Genomic DNA, 20,675 nt, shown 5'->3' with positions numbered 1-20,675 from the left:
AGGGCTTAGGCCCAATGGGCTCGAGCTGATTTGGGCTTTGGATGGGTTTCTGTATACACTGAGTTTTCCCAAACTCACCCCTTTTTCCTCCATCCTTGCAGGTGAGCCCTAGTTGGTGGACTTGGAGCTGGGCGGGATTCGGAGTGGCCACACGTTTTCTGCAAATTCGTTTTCTTCTGGTGAGCTAGATTTTTCATATTTTCGTTTATGGTTTTGGGTTTTTTTTGTAATAAGGCCGCTAATTATTTTTATGGTTTGGGTTGTTTCTTTATTATTTAAGTCTATTATGATAAAACTGATCTATGATGACTAACGAAATAGATTGGCTCTAGGACGCGTTTTCAAAAACATTAAGTGATTTCAAAATAACACGAACATGAGTAAGACTTCCGCTAAGCAAACGTTTTCAACCTTAATCATTTTCTTAAGATGGACCTAACCAAACGGTTTTCTCAAAATTATACGAGATGTTAGAGTGTGGCAATGGCGGTGTGCATGTCTAGGATTGGATCCGAAGGGAGCTTGGTACTTAAGCAGTCCGACGGACTCACCTCCTCTTCTTCCTGGTTTCCTACCTGGTGCACAGCTTCCATTCACTTTAACCTACTTTTAAAAGTGTCTTTTACAACACCAACTAAGTTTTCCAACTAAGTAATACGGAATGTTTTGAACGCTTCGATGTGGCGCATCAGATCTGGTCATAACGTCTAGGCCGGGTTTGGGGTGTTACATGTCTGACATTTCTATCTCTGATAGAAATTCCGTTAGAGGCTGTAGAACGAGGATGATATTCTCTAAATTTCTTTGATGTTAACTGATGTGATTTGCCTGTAAATCTTTTTCTAGATTCTCTAGCCTCAAAATCGGCCTTTATTTTCTCTTTACAAAGTTCTTCGGCTTTACAGGCTCGGTCAAACAGAACAACAAACTCTTTAAGCTCAAGAATTCCAACCAACACTCTAATTCCTTCATTCAATCCATCATCAAATCTTTTACACATTATAGCTTCAGAAGAAACACATTCACGAGCATATTTGCTAAGTCATGCAAACTCTCATTCATATTCTGTAACTAATATACGACCCTGCTTCAATTCAAGAAATTCTTTTCTTTTTTGATCAATGAACCTTTGGCTAATATATTTATTTCTAAATTCAACTTGAAAGAAATCCCAAGTGACTTGCTCTGGCGGAACTATGGATATCAAGGTATTCCACCACTGATACGCAGTATCTCTCAACAATGATACAACACGCTCGTGTGTTTAAGCCATGGCAAAATAGGACATACATACTGACTGGTCCACACAGCCACAAGACACGTCCATGTGCCAGGCCGTGTGAAAATTAGGGAGGCTACTGACTTGGGTCACAGGCCGACCACACGCCCGTATGGCAACCCGTATGCCACACACGAACTATAGACATGCTCGTGTGTCTAGGCCATGTTAAAACTGTAGGGTATACTGACTTTAATTCGTAGGGTACCCTAGGGGACACATGACGTGTAACATGACCTTGTGTTGTACACGGCTGAAACACACGCCCTGTTGTTGCCTGTGTGGACAAAAACAGGCCATTTGAAAAGCCAAATTTGCTACCCTAAAACATAAGCATTTACAGTAATAATTGGCCACATTCAAGAAACTTAATTGACAACCAAATTAACCAATTCAATACACATTTTAAGCTATATCCAAACTTACCATTTACAAATCCAAATACCTATATAACCACATATGCAGCTCATTCATCTAACATCTATATATATCAAGATTTCTTTGCATAATTTCATTCAAATATTATCATACCAAAACAAACCATCATTAAGTACATATATGCAATTCAAATATGATACCAAAATAAGCCAATTCACATGGCTTAACTTATATACAAATTCATTCTCAAACTATAATTCCAAAACATAACTATTACCATCAAACTAGCCTATACATGCCATATTTACATAAGTTCATAAGCTCAAAATACCAAACGGAAATTGGATAGTGTGACGTGCAACTCCGACTTGTCTGAAATGAGCAAGCTAACGAACCTTATAAGATATAGAAAATGAAACCGAGTAAGCTTATATCTTAGTAAGCTCGTATAATTTAGAATTAAACTTACCAATTAAATATAATCAAAGCAATAATAAAATGCCAACAATTGTAACACCCCTTACTCGAGTCTGAGGTCGGGACTGGGCACAAGGCATTACCTAACTTAATCACATGCATACAATCATTTTCGAGTTACTAAGACTTGGTCAAATTTAAAACTTTTTCTAACCTTTTTTAAAACTCCTGAATGTGGGCCTACGAGGCCTCAAACTCTCATTGGAAACCATGTGGAACCAACTCGAGTCCTTAAACCGACTTAATAAAAATGACCCTTAAAACATGGCACACGCCAGTGTGGAAGGGTAACATGCCCGTGTGTTCATTGTAACACGACCGTGCTGATGGACTGTAACACCCCTAACCTATAACTGACATTAGATTAGGGTTACGAGGCATTACCAGACAGATAAAACATTTCAGACCAATTCAGAATTACAGATATTATTGAACATCATTTCATAAGCAATTGTCTCTTAAGATGGTCTACGAGACCTAAAACATACGTTTAAGGAAATGTCGTAAAGAAACCAAACCTATTCAGAATTTTTAGAACTTAACCAAATCTGTATCACCCCTATCCCGTAACCGTCGCTGGAATAGGACAAGGCGTTACCGGAAATCAGAAAACATATCTTTACAGTAAAATTTTGAACATTCTCTTGAAATAAAGATTTTTTTTATATAAATGCTAGACACAACCAGTGATCGAATTTCTAACTTATAAAATTAAACATCCAAAAGATGCCCTATTCGCATGGCTTAAATACGTTAACCAAAATATCCTTCCACTATTAGTCTATTCTATACATGCCTTAAACCTTAATGATATACAAACTTTATCTACTCACATGATAACTCGATAGTGTGATGAAATCTCCTCGACTTCCAACCCAAGCAATTTCTCTGAAGCCCTATAGACATAGGAAAAACACACAGAATAAGCTTTGAAAGCTTAGTAAGCCTTAAGCAAATAAATCATTTCAATGATTATGAAAATTCCATATCACTAATCCGAATTGAAAAATAATCTCAATTGCATATACATTCATAGTACTCTTAAGTTCATATAACCTTATTAAATAGCTTCACTTATTTATATTTACAAATAACTTATGACTATGATTTTAAATTCGTGTGATAACTGTCAATTCATTCGTATGAACAAAACTTGCACATATCCAATACATACCAACCAAAACATGTCATATTTTCCATGTTTGATTCATGGAACCACAACGTCACTTGTCAAGCACATATAGCATATATTTATCTGTTATTTATCACGTCTCATTTTCACATGGACTACATACATCTGACCAAGTCTTACACATTTCATTTCATTATATCAATATTTCATGCTCCATCATTTCCATATATTTTATGTATATTTGTTCCGGTAATAGCTTATATCAAACTTAACATAAATTATATTCCATGTACTTATACTTATTTCGTTTATCTATCTTCATAATTATTTTATATAACCATTCGTCATCTGATACATATTACCTGAATATCAATTGTTCAACAGATGTTAGAGCGTCTCCCATCCACGGTCTTATTTATCTTTGACATGATGCCATATTGTCTTTCAACTATGGTCTTACTCATTTTCTATCATGTTGCCATGGTATCTTTCAACCATGGTCTTGTTCATTTCATATCACATTGCCATGGTATCTTTCAACCATGGTCTTACACATTTCATATCAGGTTGCCATGGTATCTTTCAACCATGGTCTTACACATTTCATATTAGAGAGCCCACTCCCGCGAACCTCATCCTTTTAGTGGGATTACCAGTCCAGGCTAAATCCCCTGCAACGACAATTACTCTAATGAGCTTGGATCTGAATTACCAGTCCAGGCTAAATTCAGACCCTAATTCGGATTACCTGTCCGGGCTAAATCCATTTTACACGTATTCTTCGGGAGGGCTATATCAGAATAGGATCACCCGTCCGGGCTAGATCCTTTTTACCGTCAATTCCTTTTCAGAGATCCATCGAATTTTCCTTTCATTCAACTGAGATTTATTTTCAATTTATATCGAGTATTATCAATATTTCATCAAATATCATGAATTGAACATTCAAATCATATTTTCATCACATAACCACATATTTCAAGTATTTAAAATACAATTCAAGTTACACAAACTTACCTCATGGCTTGTTTGTGTTTATAATTTCATTAATCCGATATCTTTTCTTTTCCACGATCAAGTCTCATATTTGAGTCGTCCGGATCTTTATAAATAAATTTGATCATCATTTTCATTCATTTCATCTTCTAATGCATTTAATTAATGCTCTAGGCAAAATTACCATTTTGCCCGTAAACTTTTAATTAATGACGATTTCGTTCTTAGGGTCAGGAAAATAAAATTCTTGCAATTTACAGTAAGATATTATCTTTGATATAGTAAAATAAGGAAATAAAGTGACAAAAAGGGATATTTTGAGTTATGTCAATATTGAGAAGTATATTATGATATATTAATTCAAGAAAGGACTAAATTGTAAAAGTGAGAAAAGCTTTGTTGCACAAGAGTAAATATTCATAATTTGAGGGGTTAAAGTGTAAATATGAAAAAGTTGAAGGACCAATAGTGTAAATAATTTAAGAGTGGAATGATCTAGAAACTAAGGAAAATGGATGAATTAGGACCAAATTGAATAGATGAAGGACTATGAGGGACTAAATTACAATTTTACCAAATTAAATGATGACTCAAGGATGGAATTTTAAAAGATAATGAAGGGCAAAATGGTCAATTGGAAGAGAGAGAAATCTAGAAAGTAATAATGATGCTAGAGATATTTTGATATTTTATAATTATTTAATTAGATAAATATTATTTTATTAATACTTTAATAAGATATTTTATTATTATTTTATTAGTATATAAAGAAAGAAAGATGAGAAATTCTCATCCATATTTTCTCATGCACTAATGTGAGAGAAAGAGAGGAAGAAAGAAAGTTTTACTTTCTTAAAAATTCACCATTTTCACCCAAAAATCAAATGAATTTCCATAGCTACCAAGAGACAAAAATGTTAAGGAGAGCATGGGGAGTTAGGATACCAAGTTGGATTCAAGAAATAGAAGCTGGAGGAGAGAGAAAATCAAGTTAAAGATTAGTATCAATAGAACAAGGTAAGTATATCAAGATTTTAATATGTTTTTAAGTTTGTTATTATTGACAAAGCATGGAAATAATGTTATAGTAGAGTTTTCTTACATAAGGTCCTATGTTTTTGATATGTTAGTGAAGAGAAAATAAGAGAAAGTGATGAGAATTGGTGTAGAAAAAGAAAATAAGGGTGTTATAACATGGTAATTAATAGCTTGCGCAAAAACAGTTTGGACAGCAGCAGTAGATTAACTTTGAAAAATCACCATAAATTGTAGAAATCGAATTAGAAGGAGAAAAAAATATGAAATTAAATCTTATTGAGTATAGTTTCTCTTAGAAGAAATAGTATAAGCAATGGATTTGTAAATTTTGAGATATAATGAATTTTGTGAGACAAGGTCAGAATCAATTCGGGTTCCCCTATTCTGAATTTGAAAAATCATAAAAAATTGAATAAAAATAATTAGGGGCTTAAATTTATATTTATATTTATAAAATCCTGAATGAGTATATTTTTAAGAGAAACAAACAAGAACATCATTTGAATCCTGTATGAGGAGATAATTAATTTTTGGTGAAGAGGGGTCAGAACTGTCAGACAGCAGAACAGGGGTAACTTTAAAGAATAAACTGTACTTATTGGCTAACCAAAAATTCTGAAATTTTTATGGTAAGAATATATATGAGTCCAAATTCAGGGAAAATTATTAGATATTAATTTGGAGTCCTATAGATCCAGATATAAATAATTTAGTGACTATGATGCAGATAGACAGCTTGAATATTCATAAAAGTAAATAATAAAAATTATGGATAATGTTACTTACAAGTGTGTTATCTACATTAAGGATGTGGAATGGAGAGGAGGAGGAGGAAAAATATGTATGAATATTCATCTAGCATGGCTAATTTGCATATTTTAGGCTCAGGGACTAAATTGAATAAAAGTAAAACTTTATGGGCAATTTTGTAAACATGTCAGAAATGACCAAATTGCATGAAATGAATTATTTTATTATTTAAATTACAAAATTGAATGAAATTATTAATTTAGTTCAAGATCGGGGGAAAACATGTTTTAGGGATTAAATTGAAAAGTGTTGAAATTATGAAAAATTCTGATATTTTATAGAATTCATGGATTGTTATCAATATATATGAGAATAATAGTTGTAAATAAGGATTAAATTGCAAGAATTTTATTTTCCTGACCCTAAGGATGAAATCATCATTAATTAAAAGTTTAGGGGCAAAATGGTAATTTTGCCTAGAGCATTAATTAAATGCATTAGAATATGAAATGAATGAAAATGATGATCAAATTTATTTATAAAGATCCGAACGGCTCAAATATGAGACTTGATCGTGGAAAAGAAAAGATATCAGATTAATGAAATTATAAACACAAACAAGCAATGAGGTAAGTTCGTGTAACTTGAATTATATTCTTAAATGCTTGAAATGCATGTTTTTGATATGAATATGATTTGAATGTTCATTATATGGAAATTTATGAAACATTGATGTATTTGATAAAATGGGAAGAAATCTCGTTTGAATGAAAGGAAAATTCGATGGATCTCTGAAAAGGAATTGACGGTAAAAAGGATCTAGCCCGGACGGGTGATCCTATCTTGATATAGCCCTCCCGAAGAATATGTGTAAAACGGATTTAGCCCAGACGGGTAATCCGAATTAGGGTATGAATTTAGCCTGGACTGGTAATTCAGATCCAAGCTCATTAGAGTAATTGTCGTTGCAGGGGATTTAGCCTGGACTGGTAATCCCGACAATACTCTATGAGTTTATATTACAGGGGATTTAGCTTGGACTGGTAATCCCACTGTAAGGATGAGGTTCGCGGGAGTGTGCTCTTTGATATGAAATGTGTAAGACCATGGTTGAAAGATACCATGGCAACCTGTGTGTAAGACCATGGTTGAAAGATACCATGGCAACCTGATATGAAATGTGTAAGACCATGGTTGAAAGATACCATGGCAACCTGATATGAGATGTGTAAGACGATGGTTGAAAGATACCATGGCAACGTGACATGAAAAGAATAAGACCATGGTTGAAAGATACCATGGCAACATGACAGAAAATGAGTAAGACCATAGTTGAAAGACACTATGGCATCACGTCAAAGATAAATAAGACCGCGGATGGGAGACGCTATAACATCTGTTCAACAATTGATATTCAGGTAAAATGTATCAGATGACGAATGGTTATATGAAATGGTTGTGTGAAATGTTTACAAGAACTGGTCATATGGAAATATATGTACAAAAACGTTGTATGAAATAATTATGAAAATGGATAAATGAAATAAGTATAAGTACATGGAATATAATTTATGTTAAGTTTGATATAAGCTATTACCAGAATAAATATACATAAAATATATGGAAATGATGAAGCATAAAATATTGATATAATGAAATGAATGATATATGCTTGTGAAGAAACGGTAAGAGCATGATATGTTTCATGACATGTACATATATGATTTTCTTTGATATGTTGATACAAGGAAATTATGTAATTGAGACTATTATTAAACTCAAGTGCGACATGTCGAGAAAATAGATATATCAATGTTGAATTTTTATGAGATATGTGCAAGTATACTAACAATGTTGTTGTTTGATGCTTATACAAGTGCCAAACTGTTGATTGAATGGTAATATATTTATTTTATATGATGCATTGAATCGGTAAGTATTTTAATTTTTTTAAGTGATCTGCAAATGGTAGTAATGCTCTGAAATCCTATTCTGGCAGCGGATACGGGTTAGGGGTGTTACATTTAGTCATCTAAATTAACTCTGAATTTCTCAAAACACAAAGTCTATTTCTGAATCTCAAACAGCCATCAACATCGACCCGGAATTTAGAATTACACAAAGTTCGTTTTGCTATCAATTCATTATCATATTTCTGAGCCTCGCAGATCAGTTGTATAAACAAGGGTTTTACTTTCAGTTCAGCACAAACCAAGGTATCATCAGATAGTGCTAAATGAACGTTCATAACACGCAACGCAGACAATGATTTCCTACTCAGAGCATCGACAACAACATCAGCTTTGCCCGGATGATAATCAATCACAAGTTCGTAGTCTTTTAGTAGTTCAAACCATCTTCTCTATTGTAAATTCAAATATTTTTGCGTCATTAAATACTTCAGACTTTTATGATCAGAAAAAACATAACATTTCTCGCCAAATAGATAGTGACGCCAGATCTTCAAAGCAAACACAATGGCAGCTAACTCAAGGTCGTGTGTCGGATAGTTCTTCTCATGTGGCTTTAATTGTCTCGAAGCATAAGCAACAGCTTTTCCTTCTTGTATTAAAACACAACCGAGTCCATTCAATGAAGCATCACTGTAAACAACGAATTCTTTACCTGACTCAGGTTGTACCAACAATGGGGCTTCAATTAGCAGAGCTTTTAACCGATCAAAACCTTTCTGACATTTCTCAGACCATTCAAAATTCACATCTTTCTGAAGCAATTTTGTCAACGGAGTTGCTATCATAGAGAAATCTTTCACAAACCGTCTGTAGTAACTGGCAAGCCCTAGAAAACTGTGGACTTCAGATACATTCCTCGGAGGCTTCCAATCTAGAATAGTTGAAATTTTTCTTGGATCAACTCGGATACCAGATGCTGATACCATATGACCCAAGAAACCAACTTCTCGCAACTAGAATTCACATTAACTGAACTTTGCATACAATTGTTTATCTCGCAGAGTTTGTAGCACTACTTTCAGATGCTCGGCATGCTCAGATTTATCACGTGAATAAATCAATATATCATCAATGAATACAACAACAAATTAATCTAGATGCGGTTTAAAAATTCTATTTATTAAATCCATAAATATGGCAGGTGCATTTGTTAAACCAAAAGGCATAACTATAAATTCATAATGCCCGTACCTCATTCTGAAAGCATTTTTCGGAATATCAAAATCCTTTACTCGTAACTGGTAGTAACCCGATCTCAAATATACCATAGAAAACACAGTAGCACCTTTCAACTGATCGAATAAATCATCAATTCTAGGCAGAGGGTATTTGTTCTTTACAGTCACTTTATTAAGCTGACGGTAATCAATACACATTATCATTGTGCCATCTTTCTTTTTCACAAACAGAACAGGAGCATCCCATGGTGAAAAACTCGGTCTAGTAAACCCTCGATCGGTCAATTCTTGCAACTGAGATTTTAATTCCTTTAACTCGATCAGAGGCGTTCTATAAGGAGCTATTGAAATCAGAATAGTACCAGGTACTAATTTAATCCAAACTCGACTTCTTGAATTGGAGGCAAACCAGGTAGTTTTTCAGGAAACACATCAGAGAATTCACAGACAACATGTATTGATTCAACTTTCTTATTATTTACTTTTGAATCTAACACATAAACTAAGTAGGCTTCACAGCCTTTCTTCATATAATTTTGTGCTTTCATTGCAGATATCACAGCTGGTAGTCTATTCAGATCACTAGACTCAATTCGAATGATCTCATCATTCTTACGCCTTAGATCAATGAATTTTCATTTGCAATTCACAATAGCATCGTGCAAAGTTAAACAGTCCATTCCCAGAATTATATCAAATTCATCAAAAGGAAAAAGCATCAGATCAGCAGGAAAACAGATATCTCAAATTAATAACGGGCAATTCTTATAGACTTTTTCAACCAAAACACTTTTGCCTAAGGGGTTTGATACTCTAATTACGAATTCATTAGACTCTACGGGCAAAGTCTTACTGTGCATTAAATTCATACAGATATAAGAATGTGTTGATCCAGGGTCTATCAATGCAATCACAGAAGTATCATAAAGAGTAAAAGTACCAGCAATCATGTCTGGAGAGGGGGCTTCCTCATGAGCTCGGATAGCATAGGCTCTGGCAGGTGCTCTAGCCTCAGATCTAACAATAGTATCCCCAGTAGCTCTTTGACCACTACTTACATTTCTCAAATTTTTGGAACGTCTACCTCTATTTGAGGTGTTACTCAATCTTGGATTCTGTACATTCTCTCTCTCAGTAGGTTCAGAACAATCTCTTATAAAATGATCCAGAGATCCACATCGGAAACAGGCTCGATCATTCAATCTACAATTTCCCGGATGTATTTTACCACAGTGTTTACATTCAGGTTTCTCAGATCAGACATTTCCAACACTTGCAACAGAGGTAGCAGGGACTCTGAAGTTTGAATGCGATCTAGCTCGAACTCGGTTTGAATGTCCCACATTAGCATTTGGACAGCTTTGATCATCTCGGAATTTCTTTGACATGGACTAAAATGATCTACTCGAAGATCTCTTTCTAGCATCTCTAGCTTTAGAATCAGCTTTTCTTTTCTCTTTACTTAATTCTTTAGCTTTACATGCTCGCTCAACGAGCACTACCATTTCTTTTATCTCCAAAATCCCAACTAACAGACGGATATCTTCATTTAGTCCATCTTCAAACCTTTTGCACATTATTGCTTCATTCGATACATATTCATGGGCATACTGACTCAATCTTACAAATTCACGTTCGTATTCAATAACATACATACGGCCCTGTTTAAGCTCGAGAAACTTTTTACATTTCTCATTAATGAATCTCTGAATGATATATTTCTTTCAGAATTTAGATTGAAGGAAATCCCATGTAACTCGTTCACTCGGAACCACAAATATTAAAATTTTCCACCAATGATACGCCGTATCCCTCAGAAGTGAAACAACACATTTAACACATTCCTCAGGACTCAGAGACATTTCATCAAACACTCGTATTGTATTTTCCAACCAGAATTCGACTCTTTCAGCATCATCATTCATTGTAGCTCAGAACTCTTCAGCCACATACTTTCTAATCTTATCAATCGGTGGTGTACTCAACTGTACTAGATTCACTCGTGGCATATCAGGAGTTTGAGAAGGATTAATGGGGGGTGGAGGTTGTTGTACAGTCAGATTGGTTCTAATATACTGAGTGAACTAATCATTCATCATCTGGTAGAAGGCTTGCTTAGCCTCACCATCACGGCTACTCGTAGCCAATCTAGAATCAGCTTGCACCGTCCCTTGCACGGGAGCAGGTGCATTGCTTTCAACATCATTAGCTACAGCTTTATCGGGATCCATTTGCTATACAAAAGCACATTTCAATGTCAGGAGTCATCACACTATCATAGATTTAGATATATGACATGTATAGCTAGACTTACATACGCTATGGTAGTTCTAGAATTGACTAAACCATAGCTCTGATACCAATAAAATGTAACACCCCTAACCCGTAATCGACATCAGATTAGGGTTATGAGGAATTACCAGACAGACAGAACATTTCAGACCAATTCAAAATTACAGATATTATTGAACATCATTTCATAAGCAATCTTCTCTTAAGATGGTCTACGAGACCTAAAACATATGTTTAAGGAAAGGTCGGAACTAAACCAAACCTATTCAAAATTTTCAGAACTTAACCAAATCTTCCAAAACTGTTAAAGTCACACGCCCGTGTGACTAGGCCGTGTGGCACACACGGGCATTAGACACGCCCATGTGTCTAACCAAATCCAATTCTCTCTCGATATGTTCCTCAAAAAATTCAATTCGTGTGGATTCTTCCCCCAACTAACGAAGAGATCTTGGCGGAATTGCCACATATGAAATTGAGCACAATTTTGCAAAGAAATAGCCCACTTGCCTCTCGAGAAGAGATGGGAAACATGCTCAATATCATTTGATTGAATAGTTGACCCAGCTCCTTGTTGTTCAAAAATCATCATATAATAATCCAGAAATAGAAAAGAAAAAAGGGAGGTTAATGATGATTTTAAAATGGGTTATTATGATTTCGAGCAAGCCGCTATGGTGAAATCGGTAGACACGCTGCTCTTAGGAAGCAGTGCTAGAGCATCTCGGTTCGAGTCCAAGTGGCGGCATAGTATCTTCTAAAAGAGATAGAATAAGTCCTATAATGAAAATGAATTTCATTCCTGATTTCCATTCCATAAAATCTTGAAACCCAGGCTTTTTTCATAATTTTTATGATTTTTTCAACTTTAGAGCATATATTAACTCATATATCTTTTTCAGTCGTTTCAATTGTAATTACAATTCATTTTTTAACCTTATTCTTATTAGTAGATGAAGTCGTGCCAAAAATAGGTCCAATACTGGCTTTTTCACACGGCCAATAGACACGGCCATGTGCCATGGCCGTGTGGTACTTAGTTAGCTACTGACTTAAGGCCACGGCCATAAGGCACGCCCGTGTCACCTAACCGTGTGGCACAATACAGTCTTGGTTTAAGCCAATTTGCCACTTCTCTAAGGGCCAATCCTTCAAGCAATAATATACAACATTCATACCAAAATTTTCAACCAATTCCATGCTCAAAACATGCTTAAAGATGACCAAAACACATTAGAACATAATACATTACAAACATACACCAAAACTATGCACAAACTTATCATTTATTAGCCAATTCACCTGGCATAATATATATACATATCAAGCTTACTTACTTAAACATTCTAGCCTATACATGCCATTCTAAAAAAAATATTTACACTTTCAAAACTACCAAAATGATTTCGATAGTGTGGTGATGATCCTCGACTATCCCGAGCCTTCAGTAGCTACGATAACTAATTGATGCTTGCAAATGCTGAAACCCTAAGGCTCTTTTTCTTTTTATTTTTCTTGGTATTTTCGGCAAGAACACATGGGAAAAATGGCTAATTTCATGCATTTTGTTTACTTTAATTAACAAAAATACTAAACACCAATTTTGCCCCATTTATTAAGCCATTAATAAATCATTATAATAAGGCCATAATAGTCAACTCATGTTTCCAATGATTAAATAACAACTTAAGGACCTTTACTATAGAAAGCCAAGCCAAATAGGCACTTTAACTATTAGCATGCAACTTTTGCGTTTTACGCGATTAAGTCCTTATTCATAATTAAGCACAGAAACAGACAAATTAAATCATAGAAATTTTGCAGATATAAATTCACATATCACAGACACAGAAATAATATTAAAATGTTTTTCAAACTCGGATTTGTGGTCCTGAAACCACTATTCCGACTAAGGTCTAAACTAGACTGTTACATGGCCTGTGGACTCACACGACCTAAGTCTCTAGGGACACGCCCGTGCCCCACGTCCATGTCAATTAAATTCTAAATTCGAACCTACAGGGGTTTTCACATGGCCTGACACACGCTCGTGTCTCTCACATGGCCATGAAACGCCCGTGTCCTAGCCCGTGTCTAAAAACCTTGACTTTCTGTTTATGATGTCAGTAGTCCTTAAGGGTCACATGGCCAAGGCACACGCCCGTGTCTCTACCCGTGTGTTTACTACCTTACATACTGACCTAAAATTTTTACGTGCAGGGGACACACGGCCGAAAAACACGTCCATGGGGCTAGTCGTGTCTCACACACTGCTTAGACATAAGCCCGTGTGTCTACCTGTGTGGACAACATAGGGCTATTTACCAATCCCTTTGCCACCCTGAATCCATCATGGTAAAGATCATCATAAAATGATTACTCAATCCAACAACCACATCTAAGGCCTTTACACATTTCATATTTACTAAAACAACCAACAAATTACCCATGAAATAACTTCTTGTATTCATATAACAACTTTCAACTTTAGCCATTTCTAGGGCCTTATACAAAATGAATCAAAATGCTAAAGTAAGCCAACACGTTTGGCCAATTAACAATGAAACAAAATTCTAAAGTTAGTGTCCTATACATGCCATAATCAAAATAAATAGATCTAACTATACCAAATGCTTCAATTGATAGTGTGATCAATTCCTCCGATGTCCGTTGATCCACGAGCTAATTAGGAGGCACTATAAGAAAATAGAAAGAGCTAGGGTAAGCATAAAACTTAGTAAGTTGCATGAAAATAAATATAACAACAACTTTACCATTCATCACCATGCTCATAACACTAAAACAGGCATAAGCACAATTTACTCATCACTATCCAACACAATTCACATAGCATATACTAAGCTCACATCTTGTGCATTTCATTTAGGTACCTGTATCAGTCACAACATAGTTATACTTTTCTCATTTAACTCAAACTATGACTCTCACCGTTGAACCATTTGGAGTACTATCGAATAGTCACTAAGCCCCAACATAGGGTATAATGCCGATGCCATGTCCCAGACATGGTCCTACATTGACTATCAAAATCGAGGCTGATGCCATGTCCCAGACATGGTCTTACACTAGCTTTTACATATCTGTGCCGATGCCATGTCCCAGACATGGCCTTACACTGACACCTCTATACGTGTCGATGCCATGTCTTAGACATGGTTTTACACTGAAATATCTCATAATCGATGCATGTCTCAGACATGTCTTACACTGGCTTACATCTCGAGGCCGATGCATATCCCAGACATATCTTACACTAGCTATTGTCTCAATGCCGATGCCATGTTCCAGACATGGTCTTACACTGGCTCTCATAATGTGGCCGATGCATGTCCTAGACATGTCTTACAATTCTGAATGTCCTGGCCTCAATATCCGATTTATTTCCTAAAGTTCAAATGGGAGTCATACTATCTCAATATTCATCATACATGATTTTTTCCGCAAACAAGCAATTCATGCTATCTCAATTCAAGCACATATAATAACAATGTAATTGTATTGTTTACATACAACTTACCTCAGATTACAAAATGTAGACGATAGTCCACTTATTTTGCTTTTCCCCGATCCAGGCCCGGATTTTGTAATTCTTGATCTAGAATGATAAAATTTTACGAATTTAATCATTTTATATATCTAGATACTCAACAATTTAAAATTAGGCAAAATGACCATTTTGCCCCTAGACTTTTGCAAAATGACCATTTTACCCCTAGGTCTGAAATTTGATTTTTATCGAATTTCTTCAAATCTTAAGCCTAGTCGATTACTTTTTATACTAGAAGTGTAGCACCCCAAACCCGACCTAGATGTTATGACCGAATCTGCGATGTCACATTGGTGTGTGTTTTGAAAACGTAATTTCATTGGTGAAGTCTATTATGTCCTAAAACCTCGTTGTGTTCATAATGAGTAGTTATCATATCTTGTTCATTCTTAAAACATAGGTGGGTTTGCGAAACATATATCATTCTAAATTGCTATTACTTTTAAAAAAAAAAACAAGGTTAAATGCGGAAGCTTTTAAAGCAAGTTGCGTAGCGCGGTAGTTGAAAACCATTTATCTTTTAAAAGCCCGAGTCCTACTGCTAATGGATATTAACCAACATTAATAAACTGGCAAATAAAACAAATACTTAAAGAGGCCTTATTACATTTTAATTACCCAATAAAACTGCTAAAGAAATAAAAGTTTTAAAATAAAATCAACTAGTCTGGCCTCCACCGAGTCCCTCGCAGCAGTGCCCACTTAAGGATTTCTTGTACAGGAAAGTAGAAGGGTGAGTTATGAAAACTCAGTGTGCAACCCTTAACATTATCAAAAAGATGCAGTTTGGGCCTAAGCCCATTTCAGTGGCAGTCCAGCATCAGTGTGAGCCTTAGCCCATAGTAGTAACAATATCAGTAATGCAGCAGAAATCCTACCCATCCATCCTCTACACTCCACTCCGTCCAACCCTACACTCTATGTGGGGATAAAATTGACCCACCCATCCTTAGACTCCAAATATAATACCGGTTACGACACTAAACGGTGATTGGAGCAGAGCTTCCAGTACAGTAGACTTCCTCTAAATATATCAAACCTATCCCCATGCAATATGTCATGTCATGATATAATCCGTGTATGCAAAATGTCATGCTCAAATATAGTCAACATAGCATAGGATAATTCAATCATTTTACCTATTAAGGGTATATTAATCATTTCATCAATACGGGGTTTAAGTGTACTTTTCACCCTATCCGTAGGTCCACATTCGTCTCGGGCGACCCGTGCAACCTCGACGGTCAAACAGCGTAAACTGGCCAAAAGCCCATGCAGGGCCCATGTGGGCCCATACGCCCGTATGGCCCAATAAGCCCAAAAATAGCCTTGGCTGTGTGACTACACAGCCTGGCCCACTAATCTTCACATGTCCATGTGATTTAGTCGTGTGGGGCCTATGAGCCCATGGGGCCCACACGGCCTGTTCTCGGCCCAACGTGGCCCAAACTGGCCAAAGCCCATGAAATCACTCATGGTGGCCTTTACGATCATATGTGTGACAGCCCTAATTTGACCATAGTTGGAAAGTGGTTTTGGGACCACAAAACCGAGTTATAAAAATAATTAACCGTTATATTCTATGCTTATTATATGAGTAAATGCATTTGTGAAAGTCTCATGCTTTGATTTTGTCATTTGCATGTGAAATTTTTAAATAGGACTTATGTGAGACATTTGTGAAATGTGATAGGTAAATTTTAAAGTGATCTATTAATGCATGATGCCAAAAAGGTAGACTTGCATGTCAAATTACCCATTTTTGGATAGTGGCCGGCCATGATATTGATTAATATATATTATATGTATTTTTATATTAACATTTTTATTTACAAAATGAATTAAAGAATAAAGAGTAATAAAATATTGGGTTAGTGGGAGGAGAAACCAAAGTTGGTTCATCTTTGCTCCTCCATTGCCGTAACTTGAAGTAAGGAAGAAGAAGAATTCTTGTTTAATTTTCGGCTTAGATGATGGCTAGAATGAAGTATGTACTATGCCTTTCTTGAAAATTTATGCATAATTGAGATGATTAGTTTGAATTCTACCTATTCCATGGTTTGAAATTCGGCCAAGAAGCTTGAAACTCTTAGTAGATATTTCAATGTCATTAAAATGGATAGTAATGTAGGATATGGTGAGTTGTTAATTGTTTTTAACTTGAAAGTTGAGGTTAGTTGTTTTTTTAGGGAGGTGCCGAATGTGGTCATTGAAGGTGTCTTAATGAATAATATTTGTGGCTTGAATTGATAACAGTCGGTCAATGACTATGTGGGTTAGCAAATTCGGTATGATGTATGGGTGTTAATTACTTTGCATACGATGTGTTGAAGAATAGGTAGTGGCTTATTAAGGTGATGTAGGGTAAATTTTTAGTTTAGTAAAGTTTAAGCATTCGGCATTGATTATAATATTGGATATGAGAGTGCGAAAGATTAGAAATTATTTTAAATGAGTTATGACCTTAATATGAGCAGGATAGAATCGGCTATAAATGTGATTGAGTAATTCGGTCATTTTTGGCATAGGTGAAACCTATGTGCAATTTGCTACATTTGGTCATGAAATGGAAATTGAATATGAAGGCTAAGTTTTAGTAGTTAGGGCCAAATGGGGTATATATGATATTAAGCCATGTAATATATATATATATGTGTGTGTGTATACGTGGTTGTGCATAAAATGAGTAATCGATTAAATTGTGAGAGTCACACATAGGTATATATATGCCTTATGTATGTACCTTGTGACATAGAGACATTAGGATATACATATATATTATATATAGTTAAATTCGTGTATATGAAAGCATGGTAAGTTATGTGAATCTTTGTTTGTGTATGCGAATTAGATTTGATATAATAAGCATGAAATCGAGTCATGGCATATTATATAAAACATAATATGCATTGAAGTTATATATGATTGTCAAATGTGACTATTAAAGAATTAAAGTTGAGTAAGTAATTAAACAAATTCATTTGTTGAAATTAAGCTCAAGAGCAAAGAGGAACTACATCAGATATGGGAAAGGAGAAAGCAATCGAGTAGTCTATTCGCAACTGTTCAAAATATCCGAGGTAAGTTTTGAGTAATCATCTTTAGTTTAAAATTTATGATGCCTTGACGTGTATATTAGATGAATTATGAACTTTTGAGTCTACTTAAACTAAGTTGTGTGATAAATAATCTAAGCATATGAACTATGGTCGAATGGTCAATACGGGTTAAGGTTGATTAATGAAATGTATATGAGATATTTTTGTATAAATTTTAAACCGAAATGTAATTAATGGTGTCCATATGGAGCTTATATTCGCATGTAGCAAATAACTACTAATGTGACATGTTAAATGAGATGTGTTAATAAATGATTAAATATGCATGATACTTGAGGAATGTTATCCAGGCTTAAAGACCCGCAGGCTTCATGCTGGAATTGTATCCGGGCTTAAAGACCCGCAGGCTATATGCTGGAATGTTATCCAGGCTTAAAGATCTGCAGGCTACGAGCTGGTATTATACCGGGTTTAACTTCCCGTAGGCTGGTGCTAGAAATTTGTTTCAAGTTCTAAGACTTGATAGGATTGATGCCAGTAAATTAAGTAAGATTATGACATTGAATATCCGCGGAAAAACCACCGTCGAGTAAGTACTATATATTTAACATGTTAAGGTACGTACTATGTACTCATATGTGAATTGATTTTAAAGTGAATTATTAGTATCAAAGAACGATATATATATACGTGTGGATGAATACGGTATCTAAGAATAAGAGAATGACCTATTCGGTCAATGTATGTCATTATATGAAAGTATGTGACTTAAAGTAATTGTATGAGCCATATAGTATAATGAAATATGTGCTGGAAATTTCTTGTGTATTCATATATATATATTCGGCCACTAGGCTTTATAACTAGTGTACTTGTGTATATTCGGTCAAGTGATTTACAATTAGAATACGAGTTTTGTAATACTTAATGTTCGACGTAAATAACAAGTTTTTAATTGTTTGAAATGCTTAAAACTTACTAAGCCTCGAAAGCTTACTCTGTTCCTTATTTCTTTGTTTTATAGATTGTTGATTTTGGCCACTGACTTGGGGATCAACAACATTTCACCATACTATCGATCTTTTTGGTACAGTTATATTTTTGGCCTTGATATGGCATGTATAGGTTAGGGCGGTGATAGTTATGTTTTGTATTGTAAATATTTTGGCCATATGAAAATGGCATTTATAACTTATAAATCAATATGTATTCAGCTCGATTTCTGTTTATGTCGATTGGTAATGTGAATGAAAAATTTAATGTTTAGCTCGGTAATACCTCTTAGCCTAAAACCGGCGATCGGATTCGGGCTAGGGGTGCTACATTTTATTGGTATCAGAGCTGCGGTTTAGTCGATTCTAAGACTAACGTAGAGTGTTTGAGTCTAGCTATACATGCTATATAGTATTAATACGATAGTATGATGAACTTTGACAGTTAAAAATGTGTTTTCGTTTAGTAATGGATCCTGATCCCAATTGAGCGGTAGCTGATGATGTAAAGAGTGTAGCGCCTGCTCCCGCGCATGGGACAGCACCGATGGACTCTCAACCTATCGCAAGCAATCAGAACGATGAGGCCAAATAGGCTTTTTATAGTGTGATGAATGATTGGTTCAACCAATACATTCGAACTAATACGGCTGTTCCACAACCCCCACTCCCGAATAATACACCCCCTGTACCTACGATACCTCCGATAATTGATCAGATGAGGTTGAATAAGCCCCCGGTTGACAAAATTCGAAAGCACGGGGCTACTAAATTTAAGGCTACCGATAGTGATGATGCTGAGCAAGCTGAATTTTGGTTGGACAATACTATCCGAGTGTTCGATGAACTGTCTTGCACACCTGATGAATGCTTAAAATGTGTTATATCTTTGCTACGTGATTCTGCCTACTATGGTTGGAATACATTGGTTTCTGTTGTGCCCAGAGAGCGAGTGACTTGGGAGTTCTTCCAAACCGAGTTCCGGAAAAAGTATATCAGCCAGAGATTCATCGATCAGAAACGGAAGGAATTTCTTGAACTTAAACAGGGTTCCATATCAGTTACTGATTATGAACGAAAATTTGTGAGGTTTAGCTGGTATGCCTGAGAATGTGTTTCTTCAGAAGCTATAATGTATAAACGTTTCGAAGATGGATTGAACAAAGATATAAAACTATTTGTTGGCATTCTTGAAATCAGAGAGTTTGTAGTACTTGTCGAGCGAGCTTGCAAAGCCGAAGAGCTCAGTAAAGAAAAAAGAAAAACTGAAGATGGAGCTAGAGAATTCCGTAAAAGATCTTTTGGAAAGCCCTTTCGGCAGTCACTGAAGAAATTTTGAGATGATTCGGACCGATCTAAGAACACTTCGGGCTTTTCTAGACAAGACCGCGATTGACCCCCTGTGAGTACGCGAGCCACTTCAGTTGCCAGTGTTGGAAATGATTGTCGAGATAGGACCGAGTGCAAGTATTGTGGGAAATGGCATTCAGAGAGTTGTAGATTTCATGACCGCTCCTGTTATAAGTGTGGATCAGCTGACCACTTTATCAAGGACTGCCCGAG

The sequence above is a fragment of the Gossypium hirsutum genome, chromosome A05 (assembly GCF_007990345.1).
Source record: "Gossypium hirsutum isolate 1008001.06 chromosome A05, Gossypium_hirsutum_v2.1, whole genome shotgun sequence".
Classification (NCBI taxonomy): Eukaryota; Viridiplantae; Streptophyta; class Magnoliopsida; order Malvales; family Malvaceae; genus Gossypium; species Gossypium hirsutum.
Note: the sequence above shows the minus strand (reverse complement) of the source record.